This window comes from Lipotes vexillifer, unplaced genomic scaffold (genome assembly GCF_000442215.2).
Source record: "Lipotes vexillifer unplaced genomic scaffold, Lipotes_vexillifer_v1.1 scaffold2176, whole genome shotgun sequence".
NCBI classification, from domain to species: Eukaryota; Metazoa; Chordata; class Mammalia; order Artiodactyla; family Lipotidae; genus Lipotes; species Lipotes vexillifer.
In genome coordinates, this window is record NW_006781732.1 from 9,299 (window position 1) to 22,296 (window position 12,998).

General features: G+C 41.2%; 1 non-coding gene across 1 annotated transcript; it reads right to left on the bottom strand.

The window, feature by feature from the left end:
* Positions 1-7,844: 7,844 nt before the first annotated feature.
* TRNAG-UCC (transfer RNA glycine (anticodon UCC)) lies at positions 7,845-7,917 on the bottom strand. The gene has a single exon. It is a non-coding gene; the product is annotated as a tRNA-Gly (tRNA).
* Positions 7,918-12,998: the final 5,081 nt, after the last annotated feature.

Consider the following 12,998-nt stretch of genomic DNA (forward strand, 5'->3'; position numbering starts at 1 on the left):
GTTGTGAAGATCAAATGGGTTAATGTAGCCTAATGTCCGGCATGTAATAAGCACACTATATGTATGGGATATTCTTCTTCAGAACCTTACTTGGGTGTTCTCTGCCCAGTCTATGTGCCATTACCCTTGCTCCCTTGGCCTCAGCTAGAATAAAGCACTCCTTCCCCATCCTTGCTGCTGAACCTTGTATAATCTTCTGATGTATGTGACCCCACATTCTATTTATTGGCTATTTATTGGCATGCCTGTCTCTCATTCTAGACCACAAGCTTCTTATGGGCATGGGCCAGCTCCTTCTCCTTTTGAACCCACTGGTGGAGCTGGGGTGCTGTGCAGTGCCTAAGGCCTGGTAAGTGCTCCAGAAATGCTTGCTGAACTGAATGGAAGGCATGTTACAGGAATGGCAATTCAGCATTATTTTTAGGGTCAAATTTCTCTTACTAGTAGAAACTTGAGTACAGTAAGTCCTCTACGTACGAACAAGTTCCGTTCCAAGGGCACGTTCGTAAGTCCAATTTGTTCGTAAGTCCAACAAATTTAGCCTAAGTACCCCACTGACACAATCGGCTATATACCACTGCTTTTATGCTTGTTTCCGGACATCCTGGGCTTGAAATAAAGATACTGTACTACTGTACTCTATACAGTACTGTACAGTAAAATACACAAAAGCACAACCACTTGTAGAGGATGCACACATGTGACAATGTACACCAGACATGTGAACTTATGTGATTGGACATGCGAACACACGTTTGCATCTTTGAAAGTTCGCAACTTGAAGGTTCGTACGTAGGGGACTTACTTTATTAGCTGCTTTTCTTTGACCCCTCTGCCCTGCCTTGTTTACTTCCAACTGGCAGATTAAAAGGTAGATTTCCAAATAAAAGTTTATCTTTGAGCAATTAATGTGGGTCCAATATTTCCTGGGTCATTTCTGTGGCTCACCAGTGGAGGAGGATTTTAATCCAAGATGAACATCATAGGAAACCAGTGTCACTCAGAGTTAAGCATACCCTAGCACCTAAAGATGACTTTGAAATGAGAATGTTGGGTGCAAATATGCATGTTTTATACATAATGGTATAATCATCTCCACAATGATGTGAGTCCCAATGCTGATTAACAAAGGGGTGACATCCTCAACCTCAATGCTTGTTCCTGGCTTCTTTTCCTTAGCCCCTCTCTTCCCTTTGCATGCTTCTGCCCCCCAGCCCTCACTATCCCTTCTTCCCCTGCCACCTAGCCACCATTCCCCATATCCTCTCAGATGCCTATCTGGCATTGGGGTTTGTTTGTTGCGGGTGTACACGTATCTATTTCCAGTGTTTTTAGCTTGATGATATACAGGCCTTCAGAGCACACTGGCACCATTATTTCTAAGATTGACGCTGACACAGTCCACTTAATGTTCTCATCTCAACTAATTTACCTGCGGGGAGTAAACTCATATGCAAAAGTGAACAAAGAAGAGGGCAGAAGGAACCAGAAGAAAGGGGAGCTAGGGGAATATCTTTTACCATTTAACCTCCAAACAACCCAGGAAGAAAAGGAGGGCAGTTTTTATCATCAGCTCCAGTGAAGACATGAAAAAGGATGCAGCTCAGAGAAGTCATTTGCTAATAAAGAGCACAGGTCGGGTTTGAAACCTAGATTTTCTCATCCCCACTTTAATGCTCTTTCCATACCACAAGGATGTTTTTCAAATATGCTGCCTTCTTAAAAAATAAGATCCTCTCTTTTGTACCACGCACCAACCAGATGTTAGTAATTTAGACCAGGGGTCTGCAAACCATGGGCTGTGGGCCAAAATCAGCCTGCCATCTTTTTTGGCATCAACAGCAAGCTAAGAATTTTTTTTACACTTTTTAATCGTTAAAAAATCAAAAGAATAATATTTCATAGCACAGGAAAATTATATGAAATTCGAATTTTCATGTCTATAAATAGATTTTATGACACACAGCCATGCCCGCTCATTTTTATATTGTCCATGGCTGCTTTCATGCTACATGGCAGGGCTGAGTAGCTACAACAGAGATTACAGTACATGGTCCATGAGGCCAAAAGTATGTACTATCTGACCCTTTGCAGAAACACTTTTCTGACCACTGATGTAGGTCCTTGCTACCTAAAGTTCTACCCAAGTGCTGGTCCCCGGACCATGTTAGAAATGCAGAATCTCGGGCACCTTCCAGACCTATGGACTCAGCAGCTGCATTTTAATAAGAGCCCTTGGTGATTCACATGCCCATTAAACCTAGAGAGGCTTGGGCTCAGAAGGCAATCCATGAGGGCTTTCTCTTATCAGACAAGCAGTGTGGGTTACTAGAAAGGGAGCAGCTTTAGGGTCAGACAGGTATGAACTTAAAATTCTGCATTCACTGCTGAGTGCCTTCAGCTTCCTCATCTAGAAAGCGAGGATAAGCATGTGTTCCTCATAAATTTGTTTTGAACTGGATGGCCTATTAGGTTCCTAGTGCTGCCCTAACAAATTACCACCAGTTTGATGGCTTCAAACAACAGAAATGTATTCTCTCACAGATCTGAAGTCCAGAAGTCCAAAATCAACGTGTCCGCCAGGCCATGCCCCCTCTGAGGGCTCGAGGGGAGAAGCCTTCCTCGCCTCTTCCAGCTTCTGGTGGTCCCAGGTGTTCCTTGGCTGTAGTTGCATCACCCAACCTCTGCCTCTGTCTTCACATGGCCTTCCTCTCTGTGTGTCCTCTTCTCTTCTTACAAGGACAATAGTCACTGAATCAAGAGATCACCCTAATTCCAGTATCAAATCAGCTCAAGATCCTTAACTGATGACATCTGCAAAAACCTTATTTCCAACTCAGGTCACATTCTGAGGTTCTGGGTGGACATGAATTGGTGTTGGGGGGCAGACACTATTCAGTCCACCACAGGTTACACCAATCTAGGTCAAATGTCTGACACATTGTGAGCACCTAACACACTTTTCCTCTACCCACTTTTCCCCTTTAACTCAAGCGACTCAGGGCCCAGAATAGAGTGGGAGACTGTTCCAGGAATCTCCAAGTGGATCTTGCCCATTTTGAAAGAGAGGCATCTCCTGGACTAGGACACACAGAAGATGATGCTTTCATGACATGTGTCCTGGAGCTAAACCAGTTCTTTTTTCCTCTGTACATTTTGGAGCAAAAGTTCCTTTCAAGTGAAGGAACAGATGAATGAAAAGAAATAAGCCATAGGCGAGGAAAGCCTCATAGTACAGTGCTGTACTCAAAGCTTATTCTCTCCTCTCTGCTGCTGGTGTGCCTGCCTCGGGAACGGATTAACATTCTCTGTGATATTCGGGAACGGATTGACATTCTCTGTGGTATTCCTGTGGGCCATGGCTTTCTGTTGTACCCCTGAAGCAGAGCTTTTTCCTTTACTATGAAACCTATGTATATCTTAAGAGAAAGTGAGACAGGTATCAAATTTCAACTTGCTCATGAGCAAATCTGGTCAGATGTTAGCTTTGGAGTGAATCAAATATGGGGTCTCCTAGCCGATATCATTGCTGGCAATTTTCAGACCAACCAAGTTGCATGTGACAAGCTTTTCAGCCAATTCCACAACCCCATTTCCCACTTCCTTTGTATGTGTAATCAGCAACATCTCTTTTCTGAAGTTCTGAGTCACACTGTCCTCATGTATTGCACTTGTATTATACAGATCTGGTCTATTATGTGTTAATTACCTCATTAGCCACCAGTGGTTTGCATTCCAAGTTTGTGAATTTCCTGTAAACAGTCTCCCTGATAGGAGGTCTGTGGAAATCTCCTCAGTACTTAGCAACCAAGTGCTGTAATTTTCAGCACAGCACCTGTCTTGAAACTGAAACAAATTAATAGCTAAACTGACTGCAGCTAGATTACTAACTCAATCTTCTATTCTCCAAGAAGGAAAGAGGTGCAACTTTTTTTTTTCCTGAGGTATGCGGGCCTCTCACTGTTGTGGCCTCTCCCGTTAAGGAGCACAGGCTCCGGATGCGCAGGTCCAGCGGCCATGGCTCACGGGCCCAGCCGCTCCACGGCATGTGGGATCCTCCCCGACCGGGGCACGAACCCGTGTCCGCTGCATCGGCAGGCGGACTCTCAACCACTGCGCCACCAGGGAAGCCCTCAAATTTATTTTTAAAAAGGATTGTTTGGTACTAATTTCCTGATCCTGTTTTAGAAGTGTTAAAGGGTATTGAATCATATCCATCAAAATTCTTTGCTCTGCATGTAACAGTTTAAAGAGAATACACTTTCTTTTCTTACAGAGGAATTTGGAGGAGCAAGGTATGTTGCCCCCAAAATAGGAAATAAGGTGGCCTTTGAAGAATTAAACTTTAAGCTCAGTGTATATTAGATTAAAGCAACATCACCTTGAAACGTTGATTCTCAGCATTGGCTGCATATTAGAGTCACCTGGGGAGCTTTTAAAAACTATTGATGCCACAAGAGATTCTTATTTAATTGGACCAAGTGATTCTAATCTGCTGTCATGGTTTCAAATCATTGCCTTAAAGAGACAGAGTAGGTTTTAAGGTTTCAGGATTTCACTCACATCACTGAACGCTGCTAAAGAAAGAATGTGTCAGGGTGGTCCAGTGGTTAAGACTCTGCACTTCCAATGCAGGGGGGGCGCGGGTTCGATCCCTGGTCAGGGAAGTAGGATCCCGTATGCCTGCATGCTGTGAGGTGTGGCCAAAAAAAGGAATGTGTCATTCATAAGGGGAGAGGGTCTGGTTAGCTAAGGAAACTCTGGGGAAAACTTGTATTTGAGCCCTTTCTGATCACTGGTTTAAAATTTCACTCCTCACCCTCAATCTCTATCTCCCTTCCTTGCTTTGTCTCCCTTTATGTTTTTGTCCACCTAAAATATTAGCCCCATGTGAATATGTAGTTTGTTTGTTTGCTTTTGCCTGTTTTGTTCATGTCTGTATTCCTAATGCCTATTAGGGAGAGCCTAGCACGTGGTAGACATTTATGTCCACTGAATGAAAGAGTAAATGAATGAATAGATGGATGACTGGGGAAATGAATGAATAAGTGAAAGGAATGACAGAAGCAAGTTTTCCTATTTCTTTGGCAAGCAATTCCTACCACAAAAACAATACAAAAGGTTATCTTTAGTTGAGTCCATAAAACATCACAAAGTAATCATTTAAGGTTTGGATTCAAATATATGTTTGCAAAGGAGAGAAAGAATATGCTGTCCTTAAAATGATCTAGGTCCTGTGACAGTGGTAAGTCTCCCGGCATGTTAACAAATCAACATTCATATTATATTATATTATATTATATTATATTATATTATATTATATTATATTCAGCACTTTGAATTACAGGTTTGAATTACAGGGAGAAAAGGAAGAAAATGAACTAGTTGTGCCAACTATTTGATTCTTGTGACACATTTTGTACATTAATAAGTTAGCATTTGGGTTTTATACATTATTCCTGTGATCTTGATTCACATGAGTGCACTCTGAAGCAGTGAGTGGATTCACCTCTCCTCTCCATGTGTGACTCATTTAGGTTTCTGAGTCTTCAATGCCAAGTGTTAGACCTTGGACCAGACTAAATGCACAAGGTCATGAAGACAACCCCATGGAGCCATTTCCACCTCTACCTAAAAGAGACTTTTAACATTTTATAATCCATACCATGTTTTAATAAACAGAAAGATATAACAATTTTCTTGATTGTGATTTAAAATTTCTAAATATGTAGGTGAAGATCACTTCATAATCTGCTTTCCTAGACCACACAAATTGCTCCCTTATCCATCCTCACTCCCACCAGCAATGATTCTGGTTTGTTCACTTGGTTGAAAAGCATTGCTCCAAAGGAGACCTCCACTAGCACACCTGTAGGGTCAACAGTTCCTCTGGCCTTCCACTATGACAGGCAGGCCATCTTTATGGGTACCAACGTCTGCTTCCTCATAATGAAACTGAATCCCCCTAAAACCGAGTTCCTCCGCCGAGTTTATGATTAACCTCTCCAAAACTCTATTCTCTGTCTTGTACCACCCCTGTTCCCCTCAAGATTGAGGAGTAACAAAGAAAAGGGGGGATTGAAACCAGACAGGACTCTGCAGGGTCCTCCTGGGTATAAAAGCCCCTCTGTGTCCCCTGTTTCTTGTTTGTAGAAAAAAAGGCTTTAGTCTCCTAGGCCTTCCCTGAGTTCCAAAGAGTAGACCCAGCAGTTAGTAGGATGATAGAATCACAGGATTCCTAGTTCCTCCTGAAGGGATATAGATAACAGTCTGATTCATATCTTTGAATTATTCTACAGAAACTAAGACCCCCACCCAGATGGAGGATGGTAACTACATGCTGACCACAAGTACTAGATCCCAGACTGGTTGAAACCAGAAGGTCCGCTTTCAGCTCACATGTATGCAGACAGTCCTCAGCACAGGGATGTCTCAAGTGGCATCTCTTCTAGAGAGAGGCTCAGGGCTTCCCAGGCTTCCATTTTGTGTCTCCGTCCTCAGATCATGACATCACCAGAAGCCTTATATTAATGGTGATGGTAACAGCAACAATACAAAATTGAAAGGACTGTGCCTTTCTGGCCATCATTGGCCTGAATGCTGCCCTTAAATACAGTACGAGTTTCTGGGGCCTGCACATGGGAGGTGCTGAGGGAAGGGTGGTCTCACAGCTAGCAGAGTCTCTGTTGTGGGGGACTTCTCTGAATTTTATTCCCCCTAGTGATGGCATTTTCCTCTCATTACTAAATCATCTGTTCCCCATCTATTGACCCTCTTCCTCATTCCCCCCAGACCTGGCTTCTCAATCATTAATGTTCATAAGAATCACCTGGGTATCTTGTTAAACTGTAGTTTCTGATTTAGTAGGGGCCCACATTCTGCATTTCTAACAAGTTCCCCAGTAATGACAATGCTGCTGGTACATGGATCACACTTTGAGTAGCGAGGCTGTCACTGAGCCTTGCTATCCAATGAAACTTTCTGCCAAGATGGAAATGATGCACTGTCCACCATGGTAGCCATTAGCCACGTGTGCCTACTGAGCACTTGAAATGTGGCTAGTGTGACTAAGAAACTGAATTTTTAATTTTATTTCATTTTCTTTTTTGGCTGCACCACACGGCAGGCATGCAGGATCTTAGTTCCCCAACCAGGGATTGAACCCCCTGCAGTGGAAGCTCAGAGTCCTAACCACTGGACCACCAGGGAATTCCCCATTTTCATTAATTTAAATTTAAATAGTCACGTGTGGCTAGTGGCTACTGTATTAGACAATGCAGCTCTAAAGTAGGGACCAGCCAGCAAACTTTTCCTGTAAAGAGCCAAATAGTAAATGTTTTCGGCTTTGTGGGCCATATGGACTTTGTCACAAGCACTCAACTCTGCCATTGTAAAGTGGAAAAACAAAACAAAACACATAGACAATACATAAAAGAATGGGCATGGCTTTATTCTCCTAAAACCTTATTGGTCAAAGTAAGTGGTAGGACGGATTTGGCCTGTAGGCTGTGGTTTGCAGACCTCTGCTTTAGAGTATAATTTACTGATGTTAAAAGAAAGATTTAAAAAAGAACCTGAAGCATATTCCTGAGACTACAATAATGCCTTTCTTTATATTTAAATCTGAACTGAATAAAACCTTAACTTTACTTTTAATCCATAAAAATTCCATAAGCAAATTGTCTTTCAAAAATTGAAACCTAATGTTCTATGTTATTGTAGAAAATTATTGCCCATGAATGCTTATTACTGTTAGTTGTCTATTGGATAACTGTTCTATATTTATTTATTTTAATTTTATTTATTTATTTTTTGGCCACACTGCACAGCATGCAGGATCTTAGTTCCCTGACCAGGGATTGAACCTGGGCCCCCTGCAGGGGAAGCACAGAGTCCTAACCACTGGACCATCAGGGAATTCCCTGGATAGCTGTTCTATACACACACATGCGCGCGCACGTGCGCACACACACACACACACACACACACACACACACTGTGTTCATGTTTTTTGGTCTTGAAATCTTTACTGCACTGCCATTTGGACAATGTAAGCAGGTCCCATGTGCTAGTATGCTGTTAAATACTTTTGAAATACTAACCTCTTAACTCAATAGTTGTGGCAATGGGGTTACTTTTTCTTAGTATGTATACTCTATCAACACACAAAAAATTCTGTGTAGTCAGTCCCTGTTAATCTAACTGCATTTCTTTTTTGTTGGTTTTCACAATAGCTGCCTGAACTAATATTTTATATGTGTTTTACTAAGTTGACAACATTTTTTCAGTTATGCTATCCATCTTTAAATGATGAATGACATTCTGGGGCATTGTTAGTTTGCATCATTAACCATTAGAAACAGTAAGGAGTTAGAGGGTAATCTCTCATTGTGCTAAGCACAAAATGTTTTTCTCTAAATGAGCAATCTAAAGATAATCACATATTATAGATGCAAACAATTTCACATTTCTTATGAACACAATCTGTGTTCAAAAATCATTATTGTGCCAGTTTAATAAGCCACCACACTGAAATGGCTGTAAATGTGCTTGGTGAAGATGACAAATATTAATGGGACACCAGTCAGAAGTCAGGCCTCTAGTCTAGTAAAAGGAACAGTTGAGAACTCTGGCATCACCAAAATATCTTTGACCCAGGAGTATGCTGGGTCTTCAAGTGGTGAGGTCCTCCAAAGGAATTGACATTATCTACCCATCACCTCCAAAGGCAGTTCAAATCACTGTTTCCAAAGAGAATGCAGTGAATTTGTGTTCAGTTGGGGCTGATATTGATATCTGAGGTACACACATTCTGGTGGAAGTGACAAGGTAGCAGTCACCTGGGCAAAGGCAATACTGGTAGTCTGGCAGGTTACTGTGTCATGGTTAACCTGGCGGGGGAAGGGTAGAAAGTTCTGGAGCAGCAACTAAGTTGGTGATTGGTTAGTGAGGACCAAGGGAAGGGGAAAGGCACCTTCTTCTAAGAGCCGAAGCCTTGTAAGCTATGGTCCCAAATTTTTCTTGTGATGAAGTTAAGCAGATATCATTAGAGACTAGGCCTGTAATGTGGGGCATAGGGTAAAGACTATATTGGTATTTGTGTCTCTATCCTAGGCATCTTAGATCCTAACTTTAGGGCATATAACTACTCTTGTTGCCAGTTACTTGGGGCAATGAGTCAATATCTAACCAGGGTAGAGGTAAGGCAATAAAGCAAAAGAATGTAGGTTTCAAAAACAAGGACAAGACCTTTTGGGGACCTTTTATGTTGCAAGTTCTTGCACCCGCTTTAAAGTTTAGAACAAATAACTTCTCATTGGTAGCATTCTCTAACCCTCCTTCTCTTTGCCTTCCTCCTGTCTCTGCTCCCCCATAGACTTTCTATGCACCTCTACTATCACATCACAGTACCAATGCTGCCTCACCATTGACCTTATGTATTTTTCTCCCCCATTTGACTGTGAACTTCTTGAGGCTAAGGACTGTCAGGTCCATCTCTGTATCCTCAGTGCCTAGCACTCAGTATCTGACTGAGTTAGGTACCAATAAAGAGAAAAAGAAGTTTAAATTAACTATCCAAAGCCAAATGATACTTTTCAAAAATAATTTTATTATAGAAGTCACCAATTTAATTGAAGAACATTTTCAAAATGCACTAAGTTAAAAGGAATACAATATTTTTTACAAATCTGCAATTATATTCAAGACAGAGTATTTATGCTTGCTTTTCTACTTACATATCATGAGCATTTCATTCTTTTATATCTCTACAGAATGTTTTTTTTGAACTGCTCCCATAGAGTTATTGGTGCTTACCAAGCATTCCATTTGGTCCTCTTCATTTCTCATCCCCTCTGTAGTTAGATAGGACTATGTGACTAATTCTGGCCAATGGGCATAAGCATAAAGGACAAAAATGAGGAATAAACTTCTGGGCCAAAGTGTGGAAGAGCTGGTATGTGCCATCCACCAGTTTATTTCTTTTTCTGCTAACTGATGGGTGACATTGTGTGCTGGATTTTCTATCAGCCTTTGTCTCACAATGACTGTGTGGAGACCCCTGCCACTTCATGTTGGACAGGCAGCACAAGTGAGAAATTGGTCTTTATTTTGGTAAGCCACTGGGATTTCTAGGTTAATTTGTTGTGGTAGAATAACCTATCCTATCCTCACTACATAGGTACATAGAATATTGTTATACGGGTATACCATGATTTGACAGTTCCCTATTGTATATATTTCAACTGTTTCTGTTATTCTGCTAATATAAATAATGCTGTGATGCATGTCATTATATGTAAGTCTTTGTGGAAATTCACGGTAATTTTCTTAAGATAAATTGCTAGAAAGGAAATAACTGGGTAAAAGAATTTGGCGATTTTTAAGGCTTGAATATATCTTACAAAATTTCCCCCCAGAAGGATAATGCCAATGAATGGTCTCATTAGCAGTATATACATAAGTGCTTGTTTCACCATGCCTCACCAAATTGGCTATTAGTCTTCTTTTGAATACTTGCAAATGTGATAGGCGAAAAATTATTGGAGTCAAATCTGGTTTATTTTAATAACAAGATGACCTTAATATTGACGGATTTTTCACTGGAGCTGTCTCTTAGTGGGTCTTGGTTTCATGAGCCTAAGTTACTTGAGGATGGGGGTGGAACCTATTTAGTAGGTTCCAAAAGGACTCTTGGAAATGTATCAAGATGAATCTGGCAGTATAACCAGTGTCTCAGTGACTTATGTCAGGGCAACAATAGCAGAACTGAATCATTACTTTTTTTTCTGGAATTTTTTCTTTTGGTCTGTCCAGAGGTTTTATTCCTGAACTATGAGAAAAAAATAATATGGGATGGCTGATTTCCTGAAACACTTTACAGATTCTAAGACAGCTCATTGCTATAGCCTCTGCTCATAAAAAACTAAGATTTCTGAGTCCTCCAGTGAATTCCACCCCTCTGACTTAAGAAACAGTATACCTGGAAATAGTGGAGAATAAAAAAATGGATATACGCCCATTAAAAGAGTGAGGTCACAATTGAACTGTATTTTTTTTTATGCAGAGCTCTTTTTTTAAATTTATTTATTTTATTTATTTTTTATTTTTGGCTGTGTTGGGTCTTCGTTGCTGCGCACGGGCTTTCTCTAGTTGTGGTGAGCGGGGGCTACTCTTCGTTGTGGTGTGCAGGCTTTTCATTGCAGAGGCTTCTATTGTTGCAGAGCACGGGCTCTAGGCTTGCAGGCTTCAGTAGCTGTGACATGCGGTCTCAGTAGTTGCAGCTCATGGGCTCTACAGTGCAGGCTCAGTAGTTGTGGCACACAGGCTTAGTTGCTCCACGGCATATGGGATCTTCCTGGACCAGGGCTCGAACCCGTGTCCCCTGCATTGGCAGGCGGATTCCTAACCACTGAGCCATGAGGGAAGTCCCAAGATGAAATCTTTGTAAAAGAAAAAAGTAATCAACAATCTTATAAATAGCTATGATAACTTTTTATCTTCAACATTCTCAGGTTTTATTTATATATAGGTTTCGCTTATAAATAGGCGTCATAGGAGGTGCCTTAAAACTTTGGGCCATTCATACAAGAGAATAAAGTTCATTTGTGAGGCAGGACAGTGTCTTGTGTCTCTGTGTAGATGTTTGTTTTGCTAGTTGGAGAGGCTGAATTGGCAGCTAAAATCTTAAGAATGTTCAAGATACTTCTGTGTACCTAAGTTGACATATCAGCATTTTACCCACCTGATGGACTGAGTAAAATGTAAAGCGTGTTTCTCTCAAGTTGTATTAAAAGTCTAGTACAGACTGATTAACAGCACTTCTTTCCTTTAAATTAGAGCCATCATGCTCTAAATTACATTAAGACAGATTGCCTAAGTCTCCTTATTGTAACAGGAATTTGTGCTAAGTATTTTTAAGGAAACTATTGCAATTAAATGTGAAAAGGAGACCTTATTATATCTTCTCTCTAGCAATTATTATTCTCTTAATATATTTAAAATTGTGACTTGCTGATGAGGTATTTATTCAACCAAAAAGTCCTTTAACATTTATGTAATGATCACATATTATGGGCCAGGCACCATGCTGGGGCTATAACTGTGAATATGACAGACACAGTATCTTTCCTCATGGAGCTCACAATCAATAAAATATGTCCAATAAAACTGTTGCTTTGTGACTCTGCTGTGTGTGTGTGTGTGTGTGTTTAAAATTTAGGGAGTTTAACTTAAAAATATATATAATTGGACAAACTTATTACGAAATGATAATTAGATAAAGTTTTTTCTTCTACAGAGACTATTTGTAAGTCCTGGCCCCAGTGTGGTGCTCTGATAAAATAGCTAGTGCTTTATTTACTGCTGACATGCTTGTTTTTTTGTGGGGTTTTTTTGCGGTACGCGGGCCTCTCACTGTTGTGGCCTCTCCCGTTGCGGAGCACAGGCTCCGGACACGCAGGCTCAGCGGCCATGGCTCACGGGCCCAGCCGCTCCGCAGCACGTGGGATCTTCCCGGACCGGGGCACGAACCTGTGTCCCCTGCATCGGCAGGCGGACTCTCAAACACTGCACCACCAGGGAAGCCCTGACATGCTTGTTTTTAACCTCACACCTCCAGTGTAGATTCTGTTAGTTAGGAATTCAAACAGCATTGGAATTATGGACTAAAGCACATCTTATCTTACAAGCAAGGCTCTTCCATCTTGACCTATGTGGACAGTAGTTTAATTCTAAAACACTGGGAGAAAAAAAATATATGCTTGATTTTTACCAATCCCATTGGATGATGATACAATATTATTGTTACAATTCCCAGAAGATATTACTATTGGTGGAAGCTGAGTAAAGGGTACAAGTGACCTGTCTGTACTAATTCATATAAATGCACGTGAATGTGTTATTATATCAAAGTAAAATGTTTAATTAAAAAAAACAGGCTAGGGCTTCCCTGGTGGCGCAGTGCTTGAGAGTCCGCCTGCCGATGCAGGAGACGCGGG